We start from the raw sequence: 26,483 nt of genomic DNA, 5'->3' as shown, positions 1-26,483 counted from the left end.
GAATACATGTATATCTGCATTGATTGTTTCATCGTTCGGAAGTATTTTCATATTAATTTATTGGAATTGAAGACAGCGATCTTCATAGCGTTGAGGTTTTGTACCGGAAAGTTGCTACCCTCGTCAAGGGGATGGCGAAAAGTTTTATTTGACTTATTTCTTACTTCTAAAATTAAAGTAAGCGTAGTAACATGTAATAATGAATAATTAATAAATATTAACAAATTATTAGTGCAATAAAAACAAGCAACAAATACATAAAATCTTAAGGTGACCATATTTTGTATTTCAAAACCGGGACGGCAAATTGTATTATTATGGTGACCCGGGACGAAGGGGGTCTATGTATGATAAACTATTTAGAAATGATTTAAAGTTACAAATACTATTCACAGATAAAATAAAAAAAGCCTTGTATATAATTCTGTTAAATTTTCTTCATAACTAACTTAGTAAAAATGAGCAATTGTGACAGAGAAAAAAAATAGTTTTCATAATTTGTGCTAATTGTCGTGAAATTGAATATTGGAAATTATAAATGTTAGGGTCTATTTCAACTTGCCTTTGAAATTTTGCATTTTTACCTGCCTCCGCCAAAGACTAATCAGCACGTCTACTTATCAATACGAATCGAATGCTTTTTGAATTATTCAAATCGCTTCATCCGTGTTCCCGAAATCGTCGACGAAAATTTGTATCCGCACACACATACATACACGCACACATAACACATACATCCATTTTTTCTGTAAGGTATGCCAAAATATTCAGAAACCTCTGAAACGTAAAGATATATAAAAATTTTCATTTTCGATTTTTTTGCGAATACTATAACTTACCCTACGGGAAGTTGAAAAAGAGACCTAATACTAAGGTGACCATATTTTTCAAAGTTTAAACCGGGACTGCAATTTTTAGTTATGCTAATCCGGGACTGGAGGTATATAATAACAGTTTTTTTTATATAATTTTTTTATAAGAGAATTGCGTTCTTTTAGTAACAACTTTATTATTCGATTATATGTCATACTTTTTTATCTATGGTATTATATCTTATATCGATCTATATGTTTTTCGCGCTTTTGAGTCTTGTATAATATTCTATTCAATATTATTCAGAAATATTTTGAACAAATTAGCACTTGCTTAGTGCTAACAAATTAGTTTCTTTTCATAATTTTTGTTAATTCACCTGTTAATTTTCGAAAAACCGAGACAATCCGGGACAAAAGATCTAAATCCGGTACAAATCCTTCTTTTAAAATAACCCGGGACACAAGGTGGAAAAATCCGGGACTGTCCCGGCCAATCTCGGACGTATGGTCACCTTACCTAATACGCGTTTACAATAATCATAAATTAAATTTGTGATAATTATAAGATTGATCAATACGTTATGTGGAAAAGATATTGATTTCTTATCCTCGACAAATATCTTTCACCCCTATTATTGTATTGCGTCAACAGCAAAAAAGCACATACCGAAGGCAACGACACGATACGACGTAAGCTCTCTCGGGCCGTTTGGTAATCAGAACGTAATCCCGCCGCAAATGAGGGCTGGGATTACATAGGTGTGCTGTTGGTTTAATATGAAAACGCTCCTTGATTGGATTTGTGCACCCGGCTTATGAGAAGGAAAACAATGATAATATGAATAGATTATATCTGTTGTTATATTAGAAATTCTAGGTACTGTATTACACATGTTGCGGCACACGAACACGGCGCGACATGGGATAATGTCGCCAACCGAAACGTCGACTTAATTCTTTAATTTTGATTTATTCTTAGCGCCTGCGGTAAAAGTTTATATATGATGAATTGAAGCTTATATAATATTAATTAAGATTATCATTAGATCCATGTTATGAAAGAGAAATTGTATTTGAATAAACATAAATTTTTATAAAAATATTAAACTAATTGGTATTGGTATTTTGATTTGAGGCAAGTTACATAAACTTGTGTGATTATTTACACTGATATGTGTAAATAATTGACTTAATCAATAAAAAACAAATTAATTTATGAGTGATAAGAAGTAATCCGAGTAGATTTATTACACATAATTGAAAAGGAACGAACACGTTAACTCGGAGTATTTTCTAAAAGCAAAATTTTCACAAATCAATAATTTTTATAATTGAACCAGTTTCTGTCGGATTTTAATGGTTTAGTTTATTCATTAAGACCAAGTAATCTATCAATATACCAAGTAAATCGTCTGATTTTATTTCTAACAAACGTCAAAAAAACTACTCATTTTCTCAAACTTAGATGAATTTTTAAAATTAAACTACTTGTAAGGCCGTAATATTTCAGTAAGTTCTATAAGACCATGATATATATCGCCAAAAAAGTTACATAAAAATCGGCTTAAATTTTTTTTCCAACAGTTAATTACAAGAGAACGGCTCGATAGATTTTCACCTAAAACTAATCCGTATCGTTCTCACCTAATATCGTTCGAACAGTTTTTGATTTTTTAAAGTCGCTCCGGTAGTATGAGCTTAAATGTGGACGAAAAGTTTAACACTTTTTTTCAAATTACAAAGAAACGGCTGGGCAAACTGACAAACTGACAAACAATAGTTCTCATTGAGATACATCAGATGGCTTTTAAATTTCTGAAATTGGTTCAGGCGTTTTTGATCAAAGGTCTAATTTTGACAAATGCCAAAAAAAAACTATACCAATTTTTGCAAACTTTGACTAATGTTTAAAGTTAAACCAATTGTCGTAGGGCCGTAATCTACCAAAAACTAAAAAGCAGGATTCCCAACCAATATCTTTCGGTTTTTGAATTTTCAGAATCGATTCCGACGAAAAAATTTTTCATTTCTCCGCTATTTATAAAGAAACGGCATGGCGGATCGTCGCACAAAACTGAAACAATAGTCCTCATCGAGATACATCGAATGGCTTTTAAATTTTTGAAATAGGTCCAGCCGGTTTTGAGAAAACGTTGATTTACGGCAAAAAATCTTCCAAATTTGGTCTCATTCGATTCAGAACGGCTTGGAACGTCGAGAAAACATTAAAATTAGCGAATCGGATTTTTTGAAGAAAACAAACTTCTTCGGGAAGTTAATATAAAATATTGAATATAGATAATTATTATTAGATTGTGTTTAGAACATTTTGCATTTGTGATTCAAACTACCTTCAAGTTTAGAAAAAAAAAGTTTATGATAGGTATGAAATCAATATTTTGAGTACCTACAAAATCTTAGACCGCTCGAATGTTGTTTACACATTGAAACGAAATCTTCTTATAATTATTTTATTTAAAAATTTACATTAACATTTATTAATCTCTATACACCCATCACTCGAACTCGAAACATTCAGGTTTATATAGAGAAACCTTGCTAAACGAAAATGGCTATAAAAAACCCTTTATGTCAGTTTTTATATAATAGATAACACATAGAACGAAAAATAAATATTAGTATATTTAATATCAAACACATTTAATGAATTATAAAAATGCTAATTCATTTCAATAATGAAACTTTTGAAAAATACTATTGGAAATGTTGCATTTTCTTTGGAGATAAAAATTGAAATTTATATATAATCTTTCATACTCTAGATTTTTATTTTCATATTTTGCCATTGTCAAACTATACATTTTTTCATCAATTATATTTTTTGTAAAAATAAATATTATTTGATCACCTTGAATAAAATTACTCTATCAATTATCTATAAACATTAATTAAAAACAAAAAAAATGTGCTCTTTATTTTGGTATTTTAAACAAACTAGCTAATACACATAAAATTTAGACTCGATGATAAAACGGGGAGTTCCCGTCATTCTGCAATACACATTCGTAAGATAGTGCGTATTGTACTTATACTATATATTGTAAAAGTACACACTTTGTTTGAATATCACGACATTTCATTATTGGAACTAAATAATTTTATTTCGAACTTTATTTCGCAATTGTTGTCCATTTTTATCAATAATTTTTTGTCATATTTCAAGTTTGTCATTCTCATTTTCATCAAACTTCTGTTTTTTATTAGCTAAAACTGAATCAGCTTCAATTTGACTCTATCATAGTTATTGAATTGTTTACCATTCAAGGAGTTCTATAAATATCGAAACAAAATGTAATCGGAAGGTGCAAGATCTATCTTAGACTGTGATCCATATAGTAAAACATCGCAACAAAGCTCCAATAATTTTTACCAAATGACCAAAGATTCTAATTTTCTGATTTCTAATTCTAATAATATAATAAATTACTGTTTAGATTTGTCAATTCAAGGCCGCGTTCTTCAACTGCAAAATTCAATTTCGTTAGTTGTTTAATATAGACGCCAATAGGTCACTTGGTTGGTAATAACAGTTCAAAAAAATCGTCCGAACGAAATTTAGCAAACCAATTTTGACACTGCCATTTTTTAAGGCTTCAACACCATAAACAGCTCAACATTTTGTGAGCTGAAGATGCCACTTTACATTCGCAGAAATAAAAAATTAAAATATGATGAAAAATATTTGATTTGATTTTCGATCTATCAACGAACGGCAAACAAAAACTACGCAATGGATAAAAAAACTCTTTTACTGATGAGCATCTAATCTGCTTAGTATTCATTAATAAAAGGTATTTTACATTTGGACTATGCCAGCAAACCGAAAAATGCAATTGAAATCATCTAAGCTGAAAATTCCACTTACTTATTAAATTATACAGCAAATAATACTTATGAAATACTTGGAGTATTTGAAACTTTCCTCGAATGTAAGTGAAGGCAAACTGTTATAATATATTAAAACTCCTTATCAAAACTGTTTCCGTCACTAAATATTGTGTGTTCTCTAGCAGTATGAAGTTTTGTAAAGTATTGAAAAATCATAAATCATGATAAATGTCGTTTATAACACGGCACAGTAGGTGGACTTTAACAGTTTTCACTTTATATCTTGCGTTATAACTTATGACGTTTGATAAATCTTCGAGGTCGCGTTCCGTTGATTCCGTCTCATACTATAGAATCTCATATCGTTTAGATTCATATATAATGTTTCTTGAAAATAATTTTGAATTTTACATGTACCACACTTGAAAATAATGTTGAAGTATAAATGAAGACTTTTAATCGTAAGTATTTTCTTCCAAGTAATTTAAATAAGCTAAATCTAATCGAGCATGCATACAGGGCAGTGGTAGATAAATCTATTCTGTTTAATGTTCATGCATTTCCTATTAGATAGATTTTTTTGTTTAAACCGTATTCAGAACTATATACATGAACATTAAAACTATCATGATGTGATTCTTCAACCTAGTGATATTTGAATGCAAACCTATAGTTAACCAACCAATTATCTATCTAATGAGAATCTTTTATTTAACTAATTAATTTAAATAAATAATTTTCTTTTATTTTTCATCTAATACTGATGAGATATATGCCCTCGGAAGACAATTTTCACTGGATATCATATTTTATTTTTATAAAATCAAATAAAAATTGATATCACTACTACAACTATTGGAACTAGTTGCTAGGCAACGTTCTTACCATGGAGCCACAGCAAGCTCAACATAGATTTTTTATGAAATTTATCCCAGTTCATATCAATTCTGCTGTGAGCTATGTCTATTCAATGCAACCAATAATGTAAATCCTGAATCCTATTTCCTTTTTTGATATCTGTGAAAATATTTTTTTTGTAAAAAATCCAATACCCTCTCCATCCAATAACAATGTTGCTGATTAATTTTGAGAGTACCGTGAGTTCCGGTAATAACGTGGATCAGCAACTCTGGATCCGTGTAGGATACCACTTCAGACTGCTTGATATCAAGCTGCAGTGTGATCAAATTTTCACTTGAGATTACTGATCTCAAATATGATATCAAGTGAGAATAGCTTTTAGGACTTTTGCAGTATATATTTAGATCACTTAGAAATATGCATAATATTAAAAAAACAGAAAGAAAATAGCCAAGCACCTTGCCTTGCCTTTTAGAAACACTAGGTTAAGAAATTTAGATATCACCAGTTCAAAAAAAGAAAGTTCTGATTTCTGTTAATAAGAAATCTTTATAGAAATATTTGTGTAATTTGATGTAGCTGTCCAATAATTAGGCACAAGATAAAAAATATGTAATATAAAGATGGCAAATATACATATCATGCTGGGCACGTAAGGTAGAGCGGAACTTAAAGGTCCGCTGATAATAATTTTACAACCATTATCTGAAAAGCAATCAAGTTTTTGAGTTAAAACTGTTGTAACAACAATATAATAATAAGAAAGTAGAGGGCAAAAAATGTGTAATCATCCATCAGCTTAAAACAAGCAACGTCAATAATTTATAACAAAAGTAATTTATTAATAGTTATTCCAACTCTGCTGATGAGAACTTCTAACAAAATACCAGATCAAGGTTATATACAGTGTTATCTTTGTGAAAAATCTTTGTGCCCATAAAATTTATATTGTGCATTGGTTGAATATTGCAGCTATTATTTCATGAAACCCCTTTAAAATTAAAAATAAGCCATTGCATCTGTCCCATTTTACCCCGCCAAAGTGACAAATTTTTGAAAAACAGCAAAAATGAATTAGCTGGAAATTCTACTAGATAAATAGTTGTTTGTTAGCTATGTGTTATTAAATTCCCGTAGGGTAAGTTATTGCAATCGTCCAAAAATCGAAGTTGAAAATTTTTGCATTTCTCGACGTTTTGAAGGTTTATAAACATTTTGGCATACCTCAGAAAAAATGGATGTGTGTGTGTATGTATATATAGATAAAATTTTTCGGTCACGTTTTCGGGCGCACGGATCAACCGATTTCAATGGTTTAATAAACATTTGATTCCTATTGATAGGGATATGTGCTGATTAGTTTTTGGTAAAGGCAGGTCTAGCAGTTACGGAGATAGAAAGCAAAGAGTGCAGAAAATAGAAATCGAGTTTTTGAGAGAACGGAGCATCCGATTTGAATGATCTAAAAAACATTCAATTAGGAATGATTGGGAGAAGTGGTTATTAGTTTTTGGCAAAATACAGAGATGTGCAAAAAATGACAGTTTTTGAGGAAACTAAGCGTCCGATTTAAGTGATTCAAAGAACTTTCTGCTTGTTTCAACAAAATAATTGATTTGAAAAAAAATTTTTTTTGGCAAAAATAATTCAATCTTAATTTTGACTAAAGTTCTAATATACTTTAAACAAATAATTTCAACTTTGCATATCAGTTTATATAATTCTTATAAATATTAGACAATGTTACAATATTTATAATAATCTATCTGAAAACATTCAATATTCCTCGAACATTTTGTTACAGTAAGTTCCAGCAATTTGCCTTAAGGCACGTTGGTTTATTTTTCACAGTACAGTGGCTAAAGGTCCGTATATTGTTATGACTTTTGTGACCCGCGCCACCACTATTTTATGAATGCAAGTTTCAAAATAGATAGCTCCTCAAAATATTAAAAAAAAGTTGGTAACTAAAACCATGATAATTAGCGTCTAAATGATTATAAAACGACAATACTTGAGATAACATGCTTTGTCTATCTAAAGAATAATATTGAGTGATTGATAACAGAAATTCTATTACAACTTCTCCTCAATCAAACTTGGCAAAGCATTCGCGATTGTCAATTATCTGTTAAATATTTCTGATTGTTTCAAAAGTTCTTGTGATATCTAACTTCCGCCTTCCACGATAGCTGCACTTGATATATCATTTATGTATTTATAGCCATTGTTATAGGTTGCACTGTGGTCCAGAGACACGAGATTTTATCTATAGAAATGCTCGCCTAAATGAAATACACAAATATACACTTTCGTAAAAGATCTACGACAACGATCTACATGATGCATTATAAATCAGAACTATTTGTAACATTCACAATTACTTGAAATAGAAACATAATTAATTTAATAAATAGTTATATTACAATGCATATACAAAACATATGAATCGTGACTATCAAATCAAATCATCATCTATCGATCTATGATCTCAAAGCATAAGGTTGATTAATCAAGTATTTAGAGAAATTAATATTACTTACTGTACAGATTTTTCATAGAATATGATCATTAATTTCATTGTCCAAAAAATCATTGGAGAATAAATTAAAACTTATATGAAAAATATAAAATCGCATATAAATTTTTATAAGAATCAATAAGATGAAAAAAGTAACAATACTCTTCAACTTAATCACATTGTTATTGTTAATAAGTATAAAATATTATGGAAAGAAATATATATAGTTGAATTATTTATGCAAAAATATAATACAAGAATCGGCGACTGTTCTTGTTTACGATTTTTCATTTTCATTTTGTTTTTTATGGCCAGCCGAGGCAGCCATTTGAATGAAATTATTTTTAATTATTAATCACTAGGATTGCACTTTCAAATAAAAAAAGAAATCTGAAAAAATATTCAGTCGTTTTATTCATAGCATTTTTTAAGAAAAGTTATTTGTATATGGGTCATTCTTTTACAAATCGTGCGAATCTTGGAAGAAATAAAATGCCACATTTTAGAATTATCTGAAATTTTTTTTCAGACTATAAAACGACTTCAGAACAACTGACTGTATAGTTTTTTTTGACAGTTTTAGTGCCAAGAACGCTATGATACAGTCCATTTTATAAGATATTGTCCTATAAACATGCATATATGCATGTTCAGATCATTTTTTAACTTCCCGAAGAAGAAGTTTGTTTTCATAAAAAAAATCTATTCACTAATTTTATGTTTTCTCGACGTTTCAAGCCATTCTGAATCGAATGAGGCCAAATTTGGAAAAAGTATGGTGTGTGTATGTGTATGTGAACAGATTTATTGCCGTAAATCGACGATTTCTCAAAAACGGCTAAACCGATTTCAAAAATTTAAAAGCCATTCGATGTATGTCGATGAGGACTAGCGTTTATCAATTTTGCACCATAATCTGCCAAGCCGTGTCTTTGTAATTTGCAAAAACTTTTCGTCCAATTTAAGCTCATACTACCGAATCGATTTTAAAAAATCAAAAACTGTTCGAAAAATATTAGTTGAGAATGATATTGATTACTTTTAGGTGAAAATCTACCGAGCCGTTTTCATGTAATTAACTTAATTTGTTGAAAAAACAAATTAAGCCGATTTTATGGAACTCTTTTTGGCGTACATCATGGTCTTATAGAACTTACTGAAATATTACGGCCTTACGACAAGTATTTTAATTTTAAAAATTCATCAAAGTTTGAGAAAATGAGTAGTTTTTTTTTTGGCGTTCGTTAAAATTAAAATTAGACTATTTACTTTGTTTAACGATAGGGTGTTCGTTCGTTTTCAACGATGTGTAATAAATCCTCGGAATACTTTTAATCACTCATGAATTAATCTATCTTTTATTGATTTAGTAGATTATTTACACATATCGAGAAATTCATGTAACTTGCCTCAAGGCAAAATACCAATACCAACTAGTTCTTTTTTAATTTTTAATATATATTTCGTGTAGAAATAGAAATCATTATCAAGATTAACACATTCACATTCAGTTTAGAGTAGTTTTTAGTAAAATGAAATGTTAAAATTTTAATTCTGTACTGCATTTATTTGAAACAGAATTAGTCCTGCTTTTTTGTTTTTTTATTTCCAGCTAACGGGACAGAAATGGTTTTCTTTATTATTGAACGAATGAAAATGTCTAGCACAAAGGAGAGTATAGGCAAAATAAGGTTAGCAATAAACGTGTTAATGCATCATTCAAGAAAATTAGATGAGCTTACTCTATCATGAATATTCACAAAAAAAACGAAAACACTCATTTTGGCACAATTCACAAAAAATGTATAATTGTCGCAAATCCTTATTTTACATTCCACTATATCTACTCTTTATGATCTAATTTTAATGATAAGTTCCTTGCAAAAGGCATATATTTTTTTCAAACTCAACGTCTATGAATTTTCTATTGGGAAATCCTATTAATTTATCTATACCGTATGTGAACTGGGTTGAAGAAAATATTACGATATTTCTATAACTACCTACACCAACGTATTTGTGTAAATTACTATTAGTTTCTGAGGTTGTAATCGGTTGTAATAAATTCCAGTTTCTTCACCAAATATCTTTTCTCGAGTCACACGGAATGGTCAAAGAAACATTTGATTTTCGTCAACAGACGACCGCAAGATATCGAGAATCAAAAGCCGTGAATAGTGAAGTCGCGCCCATGATATGCGCTCTTGGGTGTGGGTGTTAATGCGATTGTCCGCGCCGCTTCTTCCAGGTAACATCTTAGCTCAGACTAACAGATGGTTCATTTATATTCGAAAACAATATATCAAGTAATCCCATACAACACAAACAAGAAAAAATGCATGAGAAAGTAAAATTAAATTCATATGGTCCGGAATGTTACACAAATAGGAATTTGTTGACAAAGGAATACAAAAAATGATGCTAAAGGATCGTATTTTAAAACTACATATTTTGCAAATCACAGTACATATTTGTGGCAATCAAGTATAAAAACCCATTAATACACAGAATGACGAAGTTTTATAATATTACCAACGACTTAGTCGACCTCGAGTGGAGACTTTGATAATTTTTTGTTTTTTAGTTTTATTCTTTCGATTTAGGCTTGTAAAATACATATATGCATATGCCTAAGCTAAGTAATAATGTTAAATAATTAACTTACCAACATCTACGTCCACCTGTATCCATGCGAAACCAAATTGGATATCACCTGTAATAGTATATTATATAGAATAAGTAAAAGGTAGTAGTTCATAATATTGGTAGATAATCATTTGATCAAATAAAATTGACTTGTACAATAAAATAATTAAAATTTCTAATAAAATCATTTAAATAATTTGATTAATTTAGATCAGAGTGTGTTGAAATTTTGGTATTCTCACTGCATCTATTTTATATTGACAAATCATGTTTTCTTCATTATAGCTCTCAATTTCTTGTTTTTTTATTAATTTATTTTAATTATAACCTGTGACACTTAGGACATTCAGTAATAGTTTTATTATATGGATTTTAGAATGGATGACAACCCAGTAGTTGTCCAATCCAGTTATGACTAATTAACTATACTCGAAGTATTTGCTGATATTTCATTTTTTTGGTAATCATGAAACTATCAAAATTCTATACCTATATTATGTATACACGAGCGTTTTATATTTTTGATACTGTCAATGGCTTAAAACTAACTTTCAAATAGTACAAACTATTAACTAACATAAATTTGTCTCGAACTTTGGAGTGCAATGCACGAGTAACTATTATTTTAAATTATAATAATTGTAAAAATTAAAATTATAAAATATTTAAAATGTCTGGAAATTGACCAATATAGAAACTTAACTAAATACGTGGTACATACGCATTTGATTAAAAAAATTAAATTCTAAAACTTGTATAGAAAATACATAGATATCATAGTTATTCAGAATGTTTTATAACAACTTAGTAACTATCTTGTTTTTTATATAATATATAATATTATACATGCATTTTTGTGCATTCGGCGAGTGATTAAAGAAGAATAATGGTCAATATGTTCAAATTAAATAGTTCTTTATAGGAGAAGGTAAATGAGCAAGTTCCGTATGTACTCATTCATTCTAGCAGTACTGATGGTGATACTAATTGAATTATACATTACTTTATCGATAAATTGACGCCTCATTCCAGATTCAAACTAGTTCTATGTTAATCTTATCCTTACATTCTAACAAGAATTAATATGCTTATAGAATTTACATAATGTATATAGAACTCCATTGGAGTTAGCTAAAAATAATATTTTTTATTTCTCATTATTATTATGAGATATCTTTTTCAATTTCTCATTCTTCTGAGCAATGTATTTGCTTTTTGTATTTAGCTACAAAATATTGAAGTAAACAAATACACAGATGATAGCTTGGTATTTTAAAATTATTTCAAGAAATTTGTAGTCATTAACCCTCCGTCGGTCGGATATTTTTACACCTTCGAACGGTCTGAAAGGTCTGGCTGGACCACCATTGATTTTACATGCATTTATATGGGATAAATGAGTTTTTGGTGTCTTATATATTAACGATTATTAGTAGTAAATATTTATAGTTTTGATTTTTTCTTTTTCTTACCGTCTTTTGCATGTGTTGAGCTTGCTTATAATAAAAATATTACATATTATATTATATAAAAAAAACAAGAAATATAAAAAAATCGTTGCCTTTTTTGTTAATTTTTCTGTTTTATATCAATGAATAACTATATTTATTCTTTCTCTGGCTCGTGGCCAGACCACGCCGACCGACGGAGGGTTAAAAATTTATGGTTAGGTATCAGAAGAACAAAATCGCTAGTTTTAACTTTTCATATTTGCTTATTGTAAACAAAATTTCAATTTATGTCAAAGAATCGAAGGCATATGTTTTTGCAAAATGTAAAATCCAGGTAATTGTTGTGGATAATTATAATTTTAACTGATTCCTAGTAGAAATGCATCGTGGAGCAATATTGTTTTTTATGTGGGCCCTATACAGTTTATCAATATTGCCCCAATATTATACAGATAACATTTTCCCATATGGAACCTATATTTAAACCAACCAATATCGAGCCTATATAATATATATATAATCCCAATATTGATAAGCAATATTAAACCCACATTCAAAACCAATATGGCAAATTTAATATAACGAATTATATTATAAGACAATGAATTTACACTTATAAAAAGTGACTACAGTTAAAACAATTCATGATTACCTTTATTTAAATTAGCAGAATAATATATTAACGTAATGTATTGTAATATTAATATATTATCCAATACCGTAATTTCAATTATATATTTTTGATTTACTCATGTTGAATCCTTAGTAGACTATTTCGACTCGGTAATTGCAAAACTTGTTCACTCTTTAATTTTCTAAGTGTAATAAACGAAGATTCATAAAATCTGGTCTGGAAATACGAATAAGAAGTTCAAGTACACAATATTTTACACGACATGAAACTTGGATCTACATTGTTATTTAGCTCAGGGGCACAAACATATCCTTAATTAATATTATAATTTATGCTTCAATACTTCAGGTGTCTGGAGCATGTGAACCATCTTCGACATAAGACAACAAGCGTAGCACTAGCAAGAGCAACTGCACTCGAATCTTATGTGGGTAAATAAACTCCATTCACGAGTAAACATTCAGCCAACAAAATCGGATGCTCGAGTATCATCTTACATAAATGTGAAGCTACAAAACGTACAATGCGACTAAGAAAATAGACATAAAAATGAAAACAATTGTAAGGAAAACATGAAATAATAATAGACACTATTCCCGTAAAAGTTAATTCTTTAGAGATGAACCATAAAAGAAGGATAAATATCTTACAGTCGGGTTTATGTTTAGTTCTGTACAAAATACAGTTACTATGGTATACAATGTATGTATACTATACATCAAGTAAAAAAATAAATCCTTAATTTGATATGCAATAGTTGTCTTTTATTATCTGTATCCCGAATGGTATAAATCCGATTGGGTTCTCCTGGGCGGCGTTAGAAAAATAAGATTTAGTACTAAAAAGTTCAATAGTTTTGATTGATTGACTCAGTTTTGTATGAGCGCGCGTCAAAAATGAACACTGGCAAAGAGATAATATGCTATATTTTACAAGCTGAAAATATAAACATTTATTATGGTCCAGATATTCTAATAGCCAATTAAACGCAATTTTGTTTTCCTCGATTCATTCGGGTAATGTCAATGTCAAGACGCACCTATACTGGAAGGTCACTTGTCGAAAATGTTGGCAAAATCATGGAGTGCAAACGTCATGTAAACCAATTTCGATTGGCGAAGAGCTAAAGACTGCATTAAAAATTGTTTGGCACCATTTAAATAATACTGGTTACAAGCAGAAGCTCGAGGTATAGGTGCCACACAAAAACTTGCTGGATCAAATTTTCATCTACTAATCACTGCTAAAAAGCAAGAAAATCGCTCCATTTTTGAAGCGACTTGTAATGAAAAATGGATCACATACAACGTAAAGCGAAAATTGCCTTCATCAAGTCGTGGTGTGTCGGAAACTGTGCCAAGCCAGGGATGAGATTTGGTGAGATTGGCAAGGAATTATCTCGGCTATTAACTGGGAAGTTAATTATCTACTGCGAGCTATCAACTCGGAACTGTAGGTCAACAATTCAGCCGTTTGAAGGTACAATTGCCTAAAAGCGGCCAACTTTGGCCAATAGGAGAAAAATTATGTTTCATCAAAACAATGCCAGGCCACAAACATGTGGCACGCCAAAAGCTCAAGGAGAGCTTGGTTAAGAGATTTTCTTGCATCCATTTTATAGTTCGACTTTGGCACCAAGCGATAACCATCTGTTCCTGTTCACGGCATACAGTTTTACTAGTAAAAATTTCACTTCAAGAGAGGCTTGTGAAAATCGACTGTCTCAATTTATTGTCAATAGAGACGAGGGTTTCTATGAGACCATAATCATATTACCCTCTAAATGGCAACAATATATAGAAAAAACGGCTCCGTTCGTGTGTGCGTTTTGTAATGAAACGCTAATTAGAACATAAATCGAAATTGGAAATTTTGAGTTTCAATATCATTTTATTAAATTTACGAGTGAAGTTACTTCTCTGGAATTTTGTTTTTTATTTGATGTTCTTTTTATATTTTCAAATTTTTTGGAAACTTTCAAATATTGTATCAAATTTTCAATAATTTAAAATTAATTTTTTCAAAGTTGTTATTTGTTTTAATATTGGTTTTGTATCTAAAAAATATTATATTTTTTAACTTTAATAAAATTATAAAGGTTATTATTTTGAAAAATTTCAATTTTTATAAAATATTCTCGAAACAAAATAATGATGTAAAATGTATTGGATTTACTACATCATTTTCAGCATATAATAGATTTTATTATAAATTATTAAAATATATTTTCACCAATCACAATTGATACTAATTAGCATTTATTTAAAGCAGAAATAATATATAATATTCAATATATAGAAATCGCAATTTATTGACAATTATACAAGAAAAAAATGAAGCTGGTTTAAGTCCTACCAATTTTGTAAAGATAAAATTAGAAAAGTAACAAGAACAGTTATGGTAAATCAGGTACTGATATGTAATTTCACTAGTTTGCCATGAACATTGTTTTTTTGAGTAGAAGAAAACTATTAAAGTAAATGAAGAGCGTAAATCGTTCAAAATTATACCATCCACACATATTAAACCAATTTTCATCACCATATTAATATCAAAACGGCAGGCTCGGCTGTCGATCGTTTCATATTAAATATAAGTCGACCCAATTTCGATTAAGAATGTGGTTTGAAGCAATTTCGTCCGATCCTACGCACCTGTATATACCTACTATCAGCATTGCCGACATAAACTCGGTATTCATACGACGGATATGAATTTAATGCAAATTACTAGTTTCAATGAATCCGAGAGCGTAATAGAATTAATTTCTTGCAATGAGAGCGCCACGGCAACTGGTCCTCAGGATCAACGCCTTCACAAGTTATAACCATGATCAGGTGCAAAACTATAAATTTTATACCAAGTGGTACACCGTTTCGATTTAAATAGTGTGAAGACACTAATAGTATAAAATGTTTTAATATAAATTGCCATGATAGATGGAAGTCTTTTTTCTTCGGACTTCAAGTAAAATCAAATTCTAAGATACAAGGTAAAAGATAGTAGTGAAAAATAGTATTCTAAAGAAAAAGAATGGTGTGATTTCTCATACTAGAAAAAAGTCTTAAAGTACAGTATGTATAAATTATATCAAATAAATAAAAAAATCTCACTCACATAACAATAGATAACACTCAAAATTAAAAAAAACTCATACGGAAAAACAAGTAAACAGCGTACATGAAAAAAACAGCGAGAGGCCATAAACGCTCATGATTAGCGTTTATATACAAATTATCTCTTTTTGGGATTGCCAGAAACTAAGTATAGTGCTCCATTCACCGTCGTTCCGGCGCGAACATACTCTTAATTTGTATTAAATAATAACATTGAATCGCATAGTTCCAACAGAAAATAATATTGAACTTGTTCAAAATAGTATTGTTATTTTTATCAAAAATTCGGCTCAATTCAAAATAATGAGATCAAGGAAATAGGAGTTCTTTGTAATTAACTTCTTAAGTAAATAATTAACCATTTGTATTAGGAGATTGTGGTTTAAAAGATATTGTGGTTTAAAAGAGAGTGTAATATTGTGTATGGTTCACATATGTACCCACAACATATACTCCATAGCTTATGATTATATGAATTTATATGTCATTAATTATAAAGATTACAAAACATAACAATGTTGATACTAATACATAAAATCTTTAAATGGAACAGAGGAGGCAGTTAATTAACCTCATTTGCAATGAAATACACTTGCACTTGCAGTTAATGCATTTGTATTCCGTTGCTTTGTACATAGATAAAAACATATTTTGTATCATCGTTTATAAAACATCACTGCACCTTACAAAATATGCTTTTTAGATTCGTGAAAACTTAGCTATATTTCGAATAAAAATTTCAAAGCATTCATATTGTCACAAGATAGACGGCTGTCACGCACTTTATGAAGTTTTCATAAAGTTCGGAAGTGAAAAGTTTCTCACTATCGATCACATTCTCACTGAGCACAGTATATTTAATTCAAAATATATTTTCTATTTATACACCACCGGTACAAAATTTATTTTCTGTGGCAAGTGCAGTAAATACACTTAGAATTGTATTATAAAATTTTTATGAGAAAGAAAATTAGGAGAGATTTTCTCGTTGAAGCAAAAGGAAATGTAAAATTGATCAAATGATACCTCCACGAATTAGTACAATATATCAACTTATCCCACAACATACGAGTACATCTTCGAACAGATTCGATTTACTCCGGATCCGACGAAGTTTGGAAAATGTATCTGTATTTGAGAGAGTGTGACTGTGTGTGTGTATGTAAGCCGATTTTTGACCTTTCATCGACATTTTCTCAAAAACGGCTGAAGCGATTTCAAAAATTTAAAAGGCATTCGATGTATTTCTACGAGGACTAGCGTTTATCAGTTTTGCGCGGTAATCGGCCAAGACGTTTCTTTGTAATTAGCAGAATGTGAAAACAAATTGCCCACGTTTTACCCAAAAATTCTGAATCGATTTTAAAAATTCAAAAACTATTACAAATATTCAAAAACTACGTACTTAATGTTTTTTTCGATAAAACTTTTTGTGTTGATAGATATAATGGTCCTAAATAACATACTAAAATATATGGGGTCTACGACACAAAGTTTAATTTTAAAAATTTACCAAAGTTTATAAATATATGATAGTCAAAATTTGTGTCACAAATTTGAAAGGCATTGGCATAAACTAGATAAGGCAGCGGTTTCCAACCTGTGGGGCGCGCCCCCTCAGTGGGGCGCCAGGCTGTCCTAAGGGATGTCCAACTGTTTCCAGAATACTATTATCGAAAATAACCCAACATTTATGAAACGTTATTAAAAAATAAACAAAAAATATTTAGTTTTTATGAATATTTTTACATAATATTGCATATTAATTTGTAGTCTGATAATATCAATTGAGTATTTATAAAATTAAACAGTTAAAAAAAATAAGGGGGAGCGCAGCAATTTTTTTTATATTTGTAGGAGGGCGCGATGCAAAAAAGGTTGGAAACCGCTGAGATAAGGATTAGCTGCAATTAGGTTTGCCAGAAGATCGGGGAAGCCAACAGAAATGACTTTGGAATTAGCAAAAAAGTGAGTTAACAGTCTACGAAACTTCTCTAATTAACATGGCTCTAAATTTCATGCACTAAAGCAGTCCTGAATTATATAAATTCATTAACATTTAGAATAATAAGCTACAATTTTAGGACATACACGCACGTGTCTGAGCAACACAATATAATTACAGATAATTTAAATGTGTTTGAGAGATATCAATTGAAAATCGCAATCTTTAGACTTAAGTGAAAGCGAAATTTTTATTTTTGAAACAGACAGTTGAAAATTTCATCTAAATAATTTTCAATTTCGATCGGTTAAGTCAATTATTACACATTTCAGGAAGTTCATGCAACTTGCCTCAAGGCAAAATCCTATTTTCAACTGGTTATTCAAGTTGATGCACAAAATTTTTGGAGCAAATCACTATGGAACCATGACTAGATCCAATGCTTTTGCCCCGCAGAACGATATTGCGTGCATTGTCGCCTAAATTAGTACGCGCTCTGCTATAATAGAAATTGATGGGTTTTTGATTCATAACAGGAGAACTACACAATATTGCTGGAGTGTGCTCGTTTCCAGCATTCAAATAGAAGTGAACGTTTGACATTCAAAGCCGTTTTATTCTTGCCATATCGCAATATGAAATGGTGTTAATCAAATTGTGGTTTAACGCTCGTACCACGTTTATTTGCGAGATTATAGCGGGATATAACTGCAGGTGCTGTTTAAATTATTTAATTAGTTTATTCTGTTTTGATTTCTAATGCATTTGAAACATGTCTGTCGATATCAACTGTCGATAACTGACATTTATATTTACATTATTGCTAAAATAAAATCCATGCGTAGGTTACAAAGCTTTTATTTATATAAGGTTCAATGTTCAATGTAATACAATTTCTGTATGTGAGATTAACTGAATAAATATGCTTCTGTATTGGTGTAATTATTAACTTCCCGTAGGGTAAGTTATAGTAATCGCAAAAAAATCGAAAATGAAAATTTTTATATATCTTTACGTTTCAGAGGTTTCTGAATATTTTGGCATACCTTAGAAAAAATGGATGTATGTGTGTGTATGTGTGTGTGTGCGTGTGTGTATATGTGTTCGGATACAAATTTTCGTCGACGATTTCGGGAAAAGGGATGAAGCGATTTGAATAATTAAAAAAACATTCGATTCGTATTGATAAGGAGACGTGTTCCGAAGATATGGGGAAAAAAGTGCCAAGAACGGTAACTCAGTTTTTAAGAGAATGGAGCGTCCAATTTGAATAATTCAGAAAACATTTTACTTGTATTATCGAGATGAAAAACTGATCAAATTTTCATGAAGGCAGGTCTTGCGGTTTCGGAGATCTAGTAAAAAAAAGTAAAAAAAGGCGGTCAAAAATGATCATTAGACATATGCACATCAAATTATCAGATATTTTATAGAGATTTGAACAATAAGTATGAATATTGTTTACATTCCTATGGGTTCCGTACCAATGTTTATCCGTTAGACGGCGGCGCGGCGCTTACGCGCTTCGATATTTCGTCTCTATGCAGTTAAAGCAGTACGATTGCTTTGAAAAAAAGTTCAGAATTTCAAAATATTTCAAAATACACTTTTCTTCAAAAAGTCTTTTTTTCGAAAAAAATTAAATTTTTGTCAAAAATTTATAGTTTCTCTGAAATCAAATTTTTTTCAAAATTTTTAATCTTTTTAAAACGATGCCATGCGCCCCGCTAGTTTTCACTTTACTTGTACATAGGCCTTCATATAACTCATGGTGCAAAAAGTAAAAAGATTCATCACTCTTTTTTTACCAAAACTAAATCTTACTCTGATCAAATAATCATTATCGACAATATGTATAATTCACAAAATAGAACAGTATTAATGAAGACAATTGAATTTTGAAAATAGATGCACATATGACTGATCTAAAGCGCGTTAAGTCAACAAGAACAGTCATAGAAAAGCGGGTAATTTAAGCAATGAGATTTCTAAAACACCTGCAAGTATCTATTCCGACAGATATATGTGATATAAAACGACATTTGATAAAAATGCTTGCATCTGACTTCAATATTTTCATTTTGTATTTTTCATTAATATTAAAGATTTCAAACTATATTAAAAACTGAAAATCAATAGCACACCCAGCAGTAAAGTGGTAAAATTGCAGCAGTAAGATTTTGATATAAAATGTAAAATGCTATATACGTTTTAGGTCATTACCTATATTTTAGATGGACCACTTCGACATAATTATAGTATGAGTAATATTTAAGGAATCATTAGTATTTTTTTATACTTTGAGAAGTATAGGTACAATATATCACATGGTGAATAATTAGCCAAGCATGGATTATGGAAGAATTTAATTTGAATTGCTAAGCAAGAAAAAAAGAATTATTTGTAGTATAATAGCCGAATAAAAAGTTCACAAATCAAAAATACAGCCATTACCAATGGTGAGAAAAATACCGTAAAAATAAAAAAAGACAGAAAAAATCCATTGAGACAATATCAAGCAAGGTATATGTCACAGAAATGTCCCTAACATATGGCAAACAATATTTTGAAGAAAATTCACTATTCTCAGTTTTCCTTGTCAAAGCAAAAGAGAAAACATGTCATGTTTCGCTATTCAGGATTGGTAGCTAAAAGGGCAGCTTTGATGACAATTAGCATACTTTGCCTCCAGAAACCATCGTGTCACAGATATTGGAAAGTGACAATTAATGGAGCACGGTAACAAATTATGTGTCACTATTAATTAGACGTTTGAAAAGTCGTGTCTGATGAATGGCAATTGAAGCACATCGAAATGCAACAGATAGATCAGAAAAATCTACCACACTTGCAAAGTAGTACATTGAAACAGCTTCACATAGTAAGCGCGGGAAAAAATTATTTTCCAGCCTCTATAGATAAGAACATAAGGATACATGGATCAGATTAATGTTGAAAACGGCGTTTTTTCAGTCATTTTCAGTCATTTGAAGTATATAGAATAATGATTAAATATAATGAATGCGCATTCATCAGAGTATTCATAGGATTGAAAGACATAGGAGACAAAATTATGGAAACAAATGTTTGAAAAATAGAATCAACTATAAATCATAAAGGTATATCGATTAACAATATGGTGGTCTTAGGTCATGGAATTGCATTCGGATAGTGCACTAATAGTGAAAATATGCATGAATATTCTTACATGCACATGCTTATTTATGCGTACATCGGTACAGATATATTTACATATCATATCTATCATTGCATTCACTCGATGATAAAAAATCGTAAAATTATACCATGAATGTACATACATTGATGCACAATTTTATAAATTTCTGTAGTAATATATTCCAGTATTGCACATGTATACTGTATTAAAAACGCATGTCTTAAATGTTCGTTTTTAGTTATAAAAAATTATGTAATATTTTTATAACGAGTAACAATGATATGAAAGTGTAAAATATTTATAAATATTATTGATAGATATTCTTAGGTTTTCTATACATGAAAAACCAAACCATCATCAAGTGCATATATTGACAATATCAATGCATTTGTTTAAAGTTACAAATTCAAATCTGTAATACAACAAATGAATAATTAGGAAGGGAAATTCACATTTTCCCTGGCAAATTCCATTCTGGTGTCTTCAGCGAATTAATTACTATAAATAAACGTTCAAACGTTTTCTTGGAGACAACCAAGAATAATGACTTGATGTGATATTTTGCATAAAATTGTTATAAAAACCGTTACATTATAAATTAAGCCTAGAGATGTATAGCACCGTGCCTTTTGCCAAATTGTTAGAACTTCCCGTACCGTAATGAAATATTTAAGGAATATTAAATTTTTTTTTAATTATATTTTTAACAGCAATCAGAATCTTACGTCCTATGAGCTGTTGGGCTGAAACTTATCCTTCCTTCGTATTTTTTAGATGGTAACCCAATGGTTAATCCATCCATATTTTGATGATTTTTGTTATTAGAATTAATCTAATAGGGCTGATATTTTATTGGTGCAGCAGTGCCGGGCAAGGGCTATTTTCACTTGGAAACATATTGCTATCTATATTTCCAAGTGAAAATCGTTGTCACTGCTGCCTGACAACAGGCTGCTCGAAGTGGGTATCGAACCCGGGACCTCTGATTTAGGTCCCGTCGCTCTTAACCGCTTACCTACGGGCGAGCCCCAAATGTTTTTGCATAGATTATTATAAATACTGTAACTTGCATTATTCATATTTTATGAACAAAGTATGAGAGCTTATAAAATTGACGACGACGTTTATATATGTACAAGAAAGTGAAACAAAAACTTAATCGGATTTGAAATAGATATTGTCCAACATTTATAAAAATGATATAAACTGAATCGCAAAGTTAAAATTATTTATTTCAAGTAAAAAAATTCTGCCCTTGCCAAAAACTTAACACCACTTCTCCCCATCATTACAAATTGAATATTTTTTAAATCATTCAAATGCGATGCTCCTCTTAAAAACGCAATTTTCATTTTCTGCACTCTTCGCTCCGTATATTCGAAACAGCTGGACTTGCCTTTGCCAAAAACTAATTAGCACATCTCCTGATTAAAAGAAACCAGATTAAAAAGATCAAATCGATTGATCCTTGCGCTCGAAAACGTGGACAAACAATTGTATCCATACATTCATGCATACATACGTACAAACACACAAACCCATCCATTTTTTCTAAGTTCAGAAACCTTCAAAACGTAAAGATATGCAAAAAAATTCAATTTCGATTTTTGGACGATTATAATAACTTATCCTACGGGAAGTTAATATGAAATATAACATTTCAGCAAATAATTACAATAAATTGCTAGAAACATTTGTTGCTAAAGACAATCTAATTAAATTATCTTGGCAATGTAAGAACCATTGAATTGAGAGAAGTTCACAGTTAGACATTCTAATTAAATTGCGATTAAAAGTCTACGTTTAAGGAATAAGTAGTAGAGGAATTCCTTAGCACAAACGGAAGTTTGGAAAGACATTCCATTACCAATTAATATGCAAGGCCATGAATGAATTGTCAAGTAAAGCAGGCAATAAATTCATAAGTGGTACAAATGAATGTAAGTAGTTGAGTACAGTCGAATTCATTGAGATTCTTTTTTGATCAATCGTTAATTAATTTTTATAGATCATTAAACTCGCTTATGAATATATTTTTGATAGCACTGTCTGTACCCCAGTTTGATATTTTTGATTTATGGCAAGTGTGGGTCACCAAAAGCAGACAAATGAAATAAAAAGTCCTAAACTTGGTAATCGATTACTAATTACTCATTTCTGAAAAATAATTATAATTTAGTGTTTCATTTTATATTCGATAACATTTTAAAAATAATTAGTAAGTACAACGAAATACTCGACCGAAATATTCTATGAAAGTATAAAATGCCTATATTTGTGTAAACATGTTAATAATTTTTCATATAATACTACTCACACTATTAAATTTGTGTTATAAATAGTTATATATTCGTTAGTAAACAATCTGTAGATTTTTATATATCGCATAATGAATATGAATATGAGTAAAAAAATCATTTAAATCATTCGAATGAAAACATCATTCGGATCGGTTATACAATGTATACAATTTAATTACAAATTAGCAGTGTGCGTTTTATTTTAAATTTTAAATAGACAAAATTCCAATTTTTATTTAGAATAAAATATAATGATTTTAATTCTATTTCAAATTTTTGAATATTGAGCTATATATATTGTTATAATTCTTTTTTTTTCTTTGTTACTTTGTTTTACTAAAGACTACAAAAAATTGCCGTAAAAAAGGGACAATTCTATACAGTGATAACAGCATCTATATAAAAATAATAATAGATAATAATAGATAATGTTTTGTTTACTTAACATAAAATTAAAAATAGGTCATTAATTTTTTTTTAATACTTCTGTTATTAATTATATGTAATAAAATCCTTCATAAGCAATTAGGATTAGGATGCTCAATCTGTTTTTGTACTAAATTTAAATTAAAAACATATTTTTTTTAATATAACACAATATATGTACTTGAAAATAAAATGTTATAAAATTAAGAAATATTATTTAGGGAATTATTTTAAAACTACTAGACTTCTCTCACGTACAGAAGTTTAAGTTTATGTCATTTTTTTGTTTTTTATATATTTTTATTTTACTCTCGCCCATTTATAATTTATTTTCAAAGTAAAAGTAATACTAGTAACTTAGTCGTAATCCGAATCACACGTGAAAACCTTAAATGCAATTTATTGTTCACTAATATATTGATATAAATATACATTTATATCGTTATTGATAAAAAAGATAAGAATTATGTCAATAATCGCATGGTTGGTCAACTAAACCTGTATTGACATCCAACATGAAAAATATTTAGAAAATATTATATATCAAAAAGATAAGATAAGAAAGTTTTCACGGTGTATGAAATGCTACCTAAAATGAGGGCATAATTTTTTACAAGATAAAATTAGAAGATTGAAATATATTAATAAGTAATGGTTAAAAATAAATTAGACAGTTCATGGAAAAGGAGTTTTTTGAAAATATAAAAAATAGTTCCACAATTAATTAATTATTGTGATCTTATCACGATTTTAAAGATATCAGAAACATTTATATAAATGATTATCATGTCTCGGTATTTAATACTTAAGCTTGTAAATTTGTTTTCTTAGATAAGACATAATCTGATAAATAAATAAAGTTTGTTTTAATTCTACGAAAAAAGCAATGATAAAATTAATTTAGTAATTAAAGATTATTTAAATAATTAGAATTACAGGTAGCATGAAAGGAATCTTTAAATTTGATAAAAAATATTAAATGTTATTTATGAATAATTGTTGCTAACTACTTTGCTAAATATATATTTGAACTCAACAAAAGGACACAAATTATTTATTGTTTTTCCAAGACTCAATATATCCTACTATAGTGCTTTTTTGAACATTTCATTACAATATAATTATCATCAAATGAAATATCTTTTCTTCTCTAAAAAGTGTAACCAAGTGTATGTAATAAATTCAAATATAAAATTATGAACGCATTATGAACGTATAAAATGAGGCTTTACAAATTAATTTATATTTTTTTCGCACATATAATTATATTCAAGTATTATCTTAAATATGTTACACATATAAATATATATGTACAAATATATTTTAAGACATTAATATAAAGGAATTAATAGAACTGTGATTTTATAATAAAAATTGAATAAAGTGATAGTTATCATGTAAATGGCTAATATGTAAACAGTCTAATAATTTCGACCCTAATATATGTATACTTGTTACATAATCTCAAGTAAAAGTTGAGGAACATTTCATTTAATTACTGTGTATTTGGTGTACTATATTATGTCATGTAAGTAAACTTTATACATTAATTAAAGTATTTTATTAATTTATTACCATTATATCTGGACATACAATAACTGGATTGGCATTTGATTCAGACATTCTAAGTACTACCAAAACTTTGCTGATTTTTGCAGATACTAAAAAAATAGTTGTAAGTTGAGTAGCAATACGTGTTATTCCCAATACGTATACATAATCGAATTAATTAATAAAAAATGAGATTATGCTATTTATATAAAATGTTTAACTGTTTTTTTTTTTTAGAAAATAATATTTTCGCTTTCACTAAAAATTTATCAATGTAATTTCCAATTGACGTCTTTCAAACAAACGTGTAATATCTAAAATTGTATGAATTAAATTTATTTGTCTACTACATTTAATTACATCCATTTTGGTTTCTAAAAATGTATTTTATCTAAGTGTGGACGTCGACTGTAATCAGTAGCTACATACGAAGCACGGAATGCATATAAGCTTCAGCATAGATTCTAATTAGAATCGCAAATGCGTGGCTGAGTTCTGAACTTTGATGATTTTTTATAATTCTTTGCTTGTAGAAGGTCTATAATTTTTTAGTATGTTATTTCAAACTATGCAATCTATCAGCGTACTAAGTTTTATCAAAATCATCAAAAAATTAAACAATTAATTACGAAAAAACGAACGGGCAGATTTTTACTAAAAACTAATCAACGCGATTTCCGAGCAATACCTTTTCGAACAGTTTTTGAATTTTTAAAATAAAAAAAAATGTGAGCTAACACGCGGGCAAAAAAATTTACAGTTTTCTGCCAATTACAAAGAAACGGCTTGGCTTATCGTGGTACAAAACAATTGAACCCTAGTCCTTATCGAGATAAATCGAATGAATTCAAATTTTTTGAATCAGTCGAGCCGTTTTCGGAATTCAGAAAACGTCAACAAATTGCCAAAAATCGGTTCACATACGCACACACATACACAGACGAACAAAACTACACACACTCGCATACTTTTTCTAAATTTTATCCCAATTGATTTAGAATGACTTGAAACTTCGAGAAAAGAAAATTACCAAATCGGATTTTTTAGCAAAAATAAACGTCTCCTTCGGGAAGATAAAAAATGAATTTAATTGGACAAGTTATTATCGGATAATCTCTAATAAAATTTGCGACATTTCTTTATTGTCAGCTCATTTTATAATAATATGTCACATAAAATTTGTACGTTAA

The 26,483-nt window shown here is 29.4% G+C and overlaps 1 protein-coding gene across 1 annotated transcript in view; it reads right to left on the bottom strand.

Moving 5' to 3' along the window:
* Positions 1–26,483, bottom strand: part of LOC113368303 (amyloid beta A4 precursor protein-binding family B member 1-interacting protein) — a 517,505-nt gene that overhangs the window by 489,480 nt on the left and 1,542 nt on the right. Inside the window, exon 2 of the mRNA XM_026609849.1 lies at positions 10,712–10,759. The gene's annotated coding sequence lies outside the window, so the exon portion shown is untranslated. The remainder of the gene's footprint in view (positions 1–10,711; positions 10,760–26,483) is intronic.

This window comes from Ctenocephalides felis, unplaced genomic scaffold (assembly GCF_003426905.1).
Source record: "Ctenocephalides felis isolate EL2017-DRISC unplaced genomic scaffold, ASM342690v1 CF-g0.4_SCAFFOLD_01170, whole genome shotgun sequence".
In the NCBI taxonomy this organism is placed as follows: Eukaryota; Metazoa; Arthropoda; class Insecta; order Siphonaptera; family Pulicidae; genus Ctenocephalides; species Ctenocephalides felis.
This window is presented reverse-complemented; position numbering and strand designations above follow the sequence as displayed.